The sequence below is a fragment of the Bombus impatiens genome, unplaced genomic scaffold (assembly GCF_000188095.3).
Source record: "Bombus impatiens unplaced genomic scaffold, BIMP_2.2 scf_0020, whole genome shotgun sequence".
Classification (NCBI taxonomy): Eukaryota; Metazoa; Arthropoda; class Insecta; order Hymenoptera; family Apidae; genus Bombus; species Bombus impatiens.
The window spans coordinates 1,240,117-1,248,788 of NT_176439.1; the positions used below are offsets into that span (position 1 = coordinate 1,240,117).

General features: G+C 43.4%; 1 protein-coding gene across 5 annotated transcripts in view; it reads left to right on the forward strand.

Annotated features, from left to right (window-relative positions):
• The window catches only part of LOC117151106 (headcase protein), a 171,345-nt gene that overhangs the window by 81,708 nt on the left and 80,965 nt on the right, over positions 1-8,672 (forward strand). The gene's annotated exons all lie outside the window — the stretch shown is intronic.

Genomic DNA, 8,672 nt, shown 5'->3' on the forward strand with positions numbered 1-8,672 from the left:
TCCGCCCATGTAAAATGAAAAATCGTTGAGATTAGTGTGTGATGAGAGTTATTTATATTACGAGAGAAGGTTGGCCCCGTTTGAACGAAAAAGCCTGAACGCGTTCTTTCATGGACGTTGACCTAACGGGTTAATCGGGGAGCATCGATCGATCACCGAGCAATGAGAGCCTGATTGGTAATTGCTCGTCGATAGCAAACACCACCTACCTCTCTTTATTCGCCTTTCTTTAATAGGAAACGCCGAGAACATGGTATATTCATAATTATATTTTAACACTGCTATATAGAAACTTAATTCGATTTTGTGCGTGAAATTTAACATTTGCTCTCTCTTACTAAAAAAGAAAAAAAATTAGCAACTAACTGTTTTTTAATAACTATGCGTAGAAATTTAAAGAACAACTGTCTTTTACTCCTCCGATCATGAGCCCCTTACTCCGTTCAATTCCATCTGTTAGATTGTTTTGTTCGTGGAACAATCTTAAAGCATGAGATCAACGAACAATTTAACGTTTCCGAAATAAACTTCTGCGGAGGAACTATTCGATCGGAGATCAAACGTTTCTAGTATTCGTCTTAATAAATACGGGAATGTCGAAGATGAAATATCTGCTCTCCCTACCCTTCCCTTTCTGCTGTTCGATGCATTTGTCATGCAGTTGCCATCGCTCGGTAGGCGTTCGCTTTCATCGATTATGCATTCGAATTTATATTTATGAAGCGTAGTAGCTTCTCGTATCAGCGTTCTAATAATGGATGCTGCTATAAACCTCTCGTCAGGGTCGGCCGTTGCATGTCGACGTACGCTGCCTACTCTCTGTATCGAGCCACGCGTTGTCTCAGCTTCGCAGATTTTTCCCTCCATGTTGTCGTGCGTTTTGCGGATCCTCCATCGGCGGACCGTCCAACAAACGCTGTTTCCCCACGTGGCCGGATGTTTACGCGCGCCTCGATTCCTCGAGGGACAGAAGGAAAGGAGAGAAACGTTCTCGAGCAGGAGGATGTCTAGGAGATCCACGCAACGATCGAACCGACATCGTTCGTTTCGAATCGAATAAAATGATCTTTACGTGGAAATCGGATCATATGGTTAATCCTTGATATTCGTTAAGTGAATTTAATTTGTTGTTTATAACAGAGGAACGAAATTTACGGAACGAGGAAAGATTAGGAATTGGGCGAATTTGACCTGTTGGTCTACGTTCTAGGTTGACGCTAGGACTGCCAAAGTGGTCTAAATTCGCAATTCTTTTATAGGAAATTATATGTTCCTACGATACTCTAAGAGTTAATCGTTATTCGTGGCGATCGCCGTGAGCGTTGACACGCTAGGCGAACGGAAGCCACGAGCTGCTGATCAAGTAGAGGCGAGTGACCATTCTACAACAGTGTTGGATCCCTTCGTCGCCGAATAAATTTGCCGGCGAAACCGAAAGTATTGGAGGAGAAAGGCACGCTCTCATGCAAGAAACAGCCCCGACGGGAGGTCAGGAGAGACCAGACGAGTTTTTCGCGCGTTCCGCCAAGAATCGCTCGTAGGTTCTTTCTTCGTGGGAAGAAGCTGACTTCTGGAAGCGACTGGTGGAAAAATGGCTCGGTGTTATAGAATGTTTGCCAGACTCTCTCGTCCGTTTCTACTTCCCTTCTGGCGAGTTGGTTTTCGCTAGATTCATTTTCCAGTCAAAAAATACAGAAAAATAGCATCGAATACATCTCGTACGTTTCTATAGACTTTTCTTTTTATCAAAGTACGTGGAATTTGTATCTACTTTATCCAATTATGAAAGCGGAAATATATGTCTACATTTAAGTACAAAAGTGTAAAACAACAATGTCGCAAGATCCAGCGTGAAAGGGTTAAAGGATGATCGAAGAACGTGTTCACCGACAAAACCCGACTCTTTCTCCGGTTTCTCTCCGAACGCTGGACCGATACGCCAAGAGAGCCAGTTCGAAGTCGTTGGTTCGAGGCAGTCTGTTGTATATTTCATGAACGGTGAGTTTCCATCCTCGTCGGTGTATCGGGAGAGAAGGACAAACTGGAGCGCGTCGCTGACGTGGTACGAGCCACGCACGATGCCATCGTCGCACCGTTTTATTATACGTAACGCTCGCGTCTGCGGAAAATTGCGTTTTTTCACATAAGCTTTACGCCACGCGATAGGGATGATTACGCCGCATCTCGTGTTTACGAACGCTACAAACCTTCTGCTACCTTTGCAACCTTCTATCCTTCCCTTCGCCTCAGCATCGTTTTTTTTTTTTAATTTCTTTTAAAGAATTTTGTTAGCAACTTTTCTATATTCCGTAATGAAAGTTCATCTCCAAGCGATGTCTGTTCACCCGAATAATTATACAAATTAAATTACCGTATAATTTCTGTTCCAAGTTTCGGTTTTCACGACAAAAATCGATATCGAAAAGTCGCGGTTTTCGTATGCCACGGTTTCCAGCACAAAGGGGTTCGCAGCGACCCGACTTTCACCCTTTGCCTCTCTTCTCATCAGATAGATTCCATTTGCCTCTCTTGATGTCACCCTATCGTTCTCCAAGCCTGTTTACCTGTCTCCTCTTCGGCTGGCTGAGTCGACCCACACACGATCCGCGCTTCAAGGTTCCGCTCGCGGATCACTTGGCAGACGGTGCGAACGCGCGCGCGCACACACGTGTGTCGTCCCCTCTTTTACTCTCTTCTTCTCCCGTTTGCTCCGCGTCGATTGCACACTGCACCATTGCACCGCGGGGCCATTGGCCTCTCTCCGCTCGGTATCGTCACGCGTGCTCGCTCGTTTCTCGGCGACACACAGCTCGAAGCCGAAAAGCACCGTGCTGCGAGAGCGCGCTTTTTTCTGCACCTCTCTCCTCCGCGATTTATCGCGAGGCCATGCTCGTACCTCGTATTGACTCCGCACGGCATGCTCGCCTGCGTCACGCGCGAAACGAGGACGGGTCACCGTGTCGCGAACCGATTTTTCCTAAGTGCATGTTCGTACGATCGGTTGGAATTGTGGCTTTCGCACGAATACCGAAGAGATAAGAGTTGATTCTTTCGTGCAGCTACCACGTTCAAGCCATCTTGGGACCAGTTTTATTTCTTGCTGCATTTCGTATTAGCGGCGCGGCAATTATTCGAAGAACGTAGAATTTCTAACGGACTTTTGCTCGAATTTCCGATACTGCATGATCTTTGCCGACTCCGTGTAAAAAATACAAGTATCGTGTCCTTTACGAGACTTTAAGGTTCTCCGTGTGTTATTTGACGATTCTACTCTTTGCGAGACTTTTTATAAAATTACTCAAATTCTACGGTTCTACGTGAGAAACATTATGCGTAGCATCGCTTCTCTGCTACAAAATATTTCATTAGATTACTACAATTTATACGAACACGTGAATATTCACGGTTCTCCTTGTCAAAATACACAAATATCATGTCCACTCGCATAGCACTGCTTACGCGTGTCTTCTAAAATATCTTGCATGGAATTCCTCGAATTATATGAATTTCCAGGAGTCATACATCTCCAAAGAAAATACAAATATTCTGTCCTATTGCAAAGCTTTCACGATTCTCCGACGAGTAAGCGCGCCGATTAATTGCTCGGTAGTTTCACCGTTAATCAATCTTCCATCACGTACCTTGTAACGGTGTCCTCGGAATGAAGCCGCCGCTAATGGAGTCGAAACTCTGCCTAGACCCTCGAGCTTCCAAATTTAGCGAAAACGAGGAAGCAGGGTGCCCCGTAGGCGATTAATTAATTTCTATCTGCTCCGATCTTGGTCTGTCCGAATCGCGAGATTCTCGTTTCCTGTGCGCGCTATCGGCCTACCATAAATAACGCGAACGCAGAAATAAACGCGGTATCGGGCCAGTCTCGCTCGTCTCTCGATTATGCATTAGCTTGTACACGCGCTCAAGCTTCTCTCTCGCCTGTATCTCTATCTTTGCCGCGTCTGACTAGTATCGTCAGTCTGTCCACTATCTACTTACTGCCGCTGGCTCTTTCTCGGTACACGCGGGAGAGGGCTGAATTCGTAGGAGGATCGACGTCAATGGAGATCGCTGTTTCGAATGTTCTACACGGAATCCTTTTATCACCAGTCCGCGTGCCCGCCCTGAAAGAAACTACTGTGCACGTGCGTCAATGGTCGCGTTCCAGCGTACCGTTTTATCAGCGATAGCAATATCAGCCCCTTGCTTTTTCTTCGTCGCTTTCCTCCTGTATTTTTACTAGATCATAAGGAATCCATTCTCTTTTTATTCGTAAGTAGTAATTTTTAAAAAAATTTGGGATTTTCTTCCAATGTGAAAATTAGAACGTTTAGAAATTATCGAGGGATTAACTTCCGTCTGCCACAGGCGATGAAACATAAATAAAAAATGAAATGTAAGATTCTTTATACAGTGTAATATCGTAAAGTAATTTAAGTTAGAGGTCGGTTGAAATTAGAAAAAACCATGTACGTCGTCTTTCTGTGGTTCGTTTACCATTCTTATTTAAGAGCGCCTATGTGACTAAAGTCGCCTAGTTCTTACATAGATATGAGAAAAACAACAAACAACGTTAGAACAGAAGCACGGTTTCGTGTTTCAAGGAGGGACGACCGAGAGGTCAGAGTGTGCGAGTCGAAAAGTGTGTGTGTGTGTTGAGAGAATCAGAGTTGATCGAGACACCGAAGAGTAGAGTTGAGAGAATTGATCGAGTTGTCTAGAGAGGAAGAGAGAGAGTGTTAGATTCGTTGTGACGAGAGTTGCCAAATAACTGTAAAGTTATTTGATATAGATACGAGTATCGCATTTAGTTTCAGTTAAACAAACATCGTTTTCTGTCCAATTTATATTTGTATATTTAATTCAATATTAATAAATTGTAAGTAATCGGGGAAAAATTTAATCTTAATTTCCACGATATTACAACAGTATAATAAAAATCAATGAATTCGGTTTGACACTTGCTGTCATTTTCATGCGTGTACTCCGATTTCAAGTCGCTGATGCTAATTTTACGTTTACTGTTTTTCTGCTATGTAAATATCGTATAACTACGTGTTTCCTGTTCCCCACTGCAATATGTCGCAATAACTACGCGTTTCCTGTTTTCCAACATAATATAGCAATTTCAATATTGGACGGTAATACACAGCAAAGTAAACAAGCGTTTTGCTTTTTTAATCTTCTTTGTTCTGTTTTCTAGGTCTCCCGCGTTCGCGAAAATTACTCTCATGCGATTCAAGGAATTCGAAAATTACGATTCTCTTGCTCAACTGTCGATATATTACGCGCGTTAATCCGTGTCAGCGATCATCCTTAATCCAAGGTGTAATCAGCAGCGTATCCAAATGCAGCGCGACGCGAAGGACGAGGCGTGAAATCGCCTCGTTTCTCGAGGTGTTCCCGGTCAATCGTGGATCGTTAAAAGAGATCGGCTAACGTTACGGTGCGTATATTTCCGAGCGACCCAGTTGCATAGCGAATGCAGCAGCAACCGGTCGTAGGCTGTAGCCTAGCGTTGGGACTGATACAGCATCGATGCTTGTCGATATCAACATACGAATTTCCCGATCTTATATCATATTGTAATTATCCACTTTAATTCTCGCAATTTCCACTACTCCACTCTATTTTTGTTCCTTCTTTAATATTCCATTTTTGAAACGAGGAATCGATCGAGAGAGCTCGAGAAACCAAATATGCTCTTTATTACATCACTAAAAGATAAGCGGTATTTTAAAACGATAAAAGTTTTTGTATTTGCGCGTGGAGGTACGCTTGTTAATAGACAACTACGTTTGAAGGAAATAATTCATGAAAATATATTCTTAGTCGCGTACTTGCATAAATATATAGCCAACGTAAATTAAACGATAGAAATGTATATCAATGTAAACTAAATACACGCTTAATTCGTATCAAAAGGGTTAAGTATCAAATTGTTCAAACGTAATCGATACGTATTGTATCAGCTCCATCGCTAGTTTCATCACGCGCGGGTACCGTTGTCGTCGCGACACGTATCAAGCTTTCTCCGTTTCTTCTTCATGCGAGCAGTTCGTTTCTTGATTAAAACGAACGGTCTGTGCGCCTTGTTCGAGTCTTTTCAACGTGCCTTATCTCTGCCGGTTCGATGGATCGGAGAGCAGCCTCGAAATTAAGGCATTTTTGTCCCGATAACGAGACGATCATTAACAGTGACCCACGACTGGGACGCGTTTTAAATTGCTCGGACGTTTTACAGACAGGTTTGCCTCTCTTTGCTAACGGGGACCGGTTTTCTAAGCCGATAGTGCGCAACAAAAAGACACGATTAATGGCGCATCGCTGGCAGTATCGATGGCATTCGGAATCCTCCGTTGTGCTCTGGCCTGGATTGGAAGCTCGCGTGACGGTTCTTACTTAGCTGTTTGGAAAATAATTGACTTACGACTGGAAACGGTAACTCTGTTGTATGCGATTAATACCAGAACTGTCAACGCTTGTAAAAGATATACTATCGTTGGCGAGTATATTTTTGAAATATATGAAATCATTGGAAATATACAAAATATAGTTCTCTTCCAAGTAACGTTTTTGAATTGAATTCGTATTAGGTAATGCAACATTAATTTTAAAGGAATAATTTTAGCTAACAAGAATTCGACGAAGAGAATAATTAATCAGCGCGAATAAAAGATCGACGAATATGTTCAGAATAACAAGCGAAAATTGTCTTCCGGAGAGGTCCAAACTACGCGATTCGAAGCATCAGCGTTGAATCAGGTTTGGAGAGGATACGAACATCGATGATTGCGAATGAACATAAAGCGAAGAAACAACGAAAATGTATGAAATTTCTAATTTGCGGATTTGCCTGAGAAGTTTCAAGCGAATTGATCGGATATTAACAACGATTATGAAAATACCCGTATTCAGGGAAATTTATTCCGGAGATCGTTATCGACATATTTTCGCGGCGTCGAAGGGCCCAGGCAACTTTTAATTACGCGGTGTTCTTCGCGAATGGAGGGAAAACGAGAGTCTACCGTAAAGCCGCTGTCAGCCGAGGGGAAGACAGAAAAAAATACAGGATCATAAAGCATCCGTGCAATAAAGCTGCCTGCAACAACGGGCAGGCAACATATTTTAAGAAATTAATTTGTCGAAGGACAAATTGCCTGGTTTCTCACCGACGTGGACGCGCGATACCAGCGACGCGAAAAAGAGAGAAGCGTAAAGAGAGGGGAGAAAGTTTAACCTCGATCGGTCTCTCTTTTCCTTCTCGTCTCTCGCTCGTCGGCCCGCGGAAGGGTAGAAATCTCGCGGGTCCTGTAGAAGAGGGACGAAGCAGCGGGGCCACGCGGAAACTTCGTTTCGGCTAATTTACGCGCTCGTAAATCTCGCGGTGCCGCGTTGCGCGGCGTGTAGCTGCCCGAGGAAAATAATAACGAGCCGCGATTTGTAAAAAGAGGACCACCGCTTGATCGATGCAAAGGGGACCAACTTTCTCGAGCCTTCGGAAGAAGGGGAACACTGAGACCAATCGTTCTTTTCTTAATTTATTATGAACCAAGCAGAAAAAACACTGAACAAGCAGAAGTTGCACAAACGTAACGTTATTTCGAAACGCGAAGTAAGTTGCGTGTTGTTCCATCGAGGTATAAAAAATATATGTTAAACGCGAACAAGAGCTTTACGATAAGAAGAATGATTTTTATAGATTAGTTGTGAGAATATAGATAAGACCTTGAAATCCCTAACGAGTCTTTGTCGCGATTAGAACGCTGAAAATAGAATTCGTAAGTTATCGCATTATCATTCCACGAAACACACGCATTATCCGTCTGACGCGATTCACTTTGTATGTCCCTAGACAACCATTTTCTCCCTTTCTTTGGCAATGTTGTCCGTTGGATGAGAGAGCGTGTTTCATAATTTATTATTTAGAAATTATACATTCTCCTTAAAGTAGAGGAGCGTATCCGTAGAAAAGAATAGGCAGACGAGTTCTTGTTCGAATCGTATCTTGAGAGTACAACCCTCTAGCAATCCTCTGAGAAGATCTTCACGAAACTTTGTTTTCCCACGATTCTATTAAACTTTGACGAGCGATTAAAACACCGCGAGTACACTCGTTCTTTAGCATACTCTTATCGTCTTTTAGAATAATTATCTCGACGAGGAACCAAAGATATGATATTTGGTATTGACGAGTAAACGAGAGAGAGGGAGCATTTGCACCCCTGATTTTTGAAGGGTGAAGAATAACAGGCATGGTGGTTCCCTTCCCTGCTATCTCTCCAACTCTCGTGCGTTCGTTGCAATTAAAATGTAAATTCTTCGCATTCGCGGGGATATCAGATACCGAACAAAACATCGTGTTTCATCGACGGGATATGGAGCGGCGGGGATGGCAAGTGGAACAAATATTTGTTCCTCAGACCGCTGAAAGGATACCGGTGTCGACGGAATAATTATTTGTATAATGTCGAGATACGGCGATATTCAGGGACACGAGGGACGGAGGGTGCAATTCTTCTACGCGAGCTTTAATTCTTCCGCCACGACGGACGAAGAAGTTAATCTCGGTGCTGCGTGGAAACGAGCTGCCAAGGGAGAAGTGGAAGAAAAAGAGAGTTACACGCGAGAGCGTTTAGCCATCTCGCGATTGATTTATCGTCGCGCTCGTGCAATTC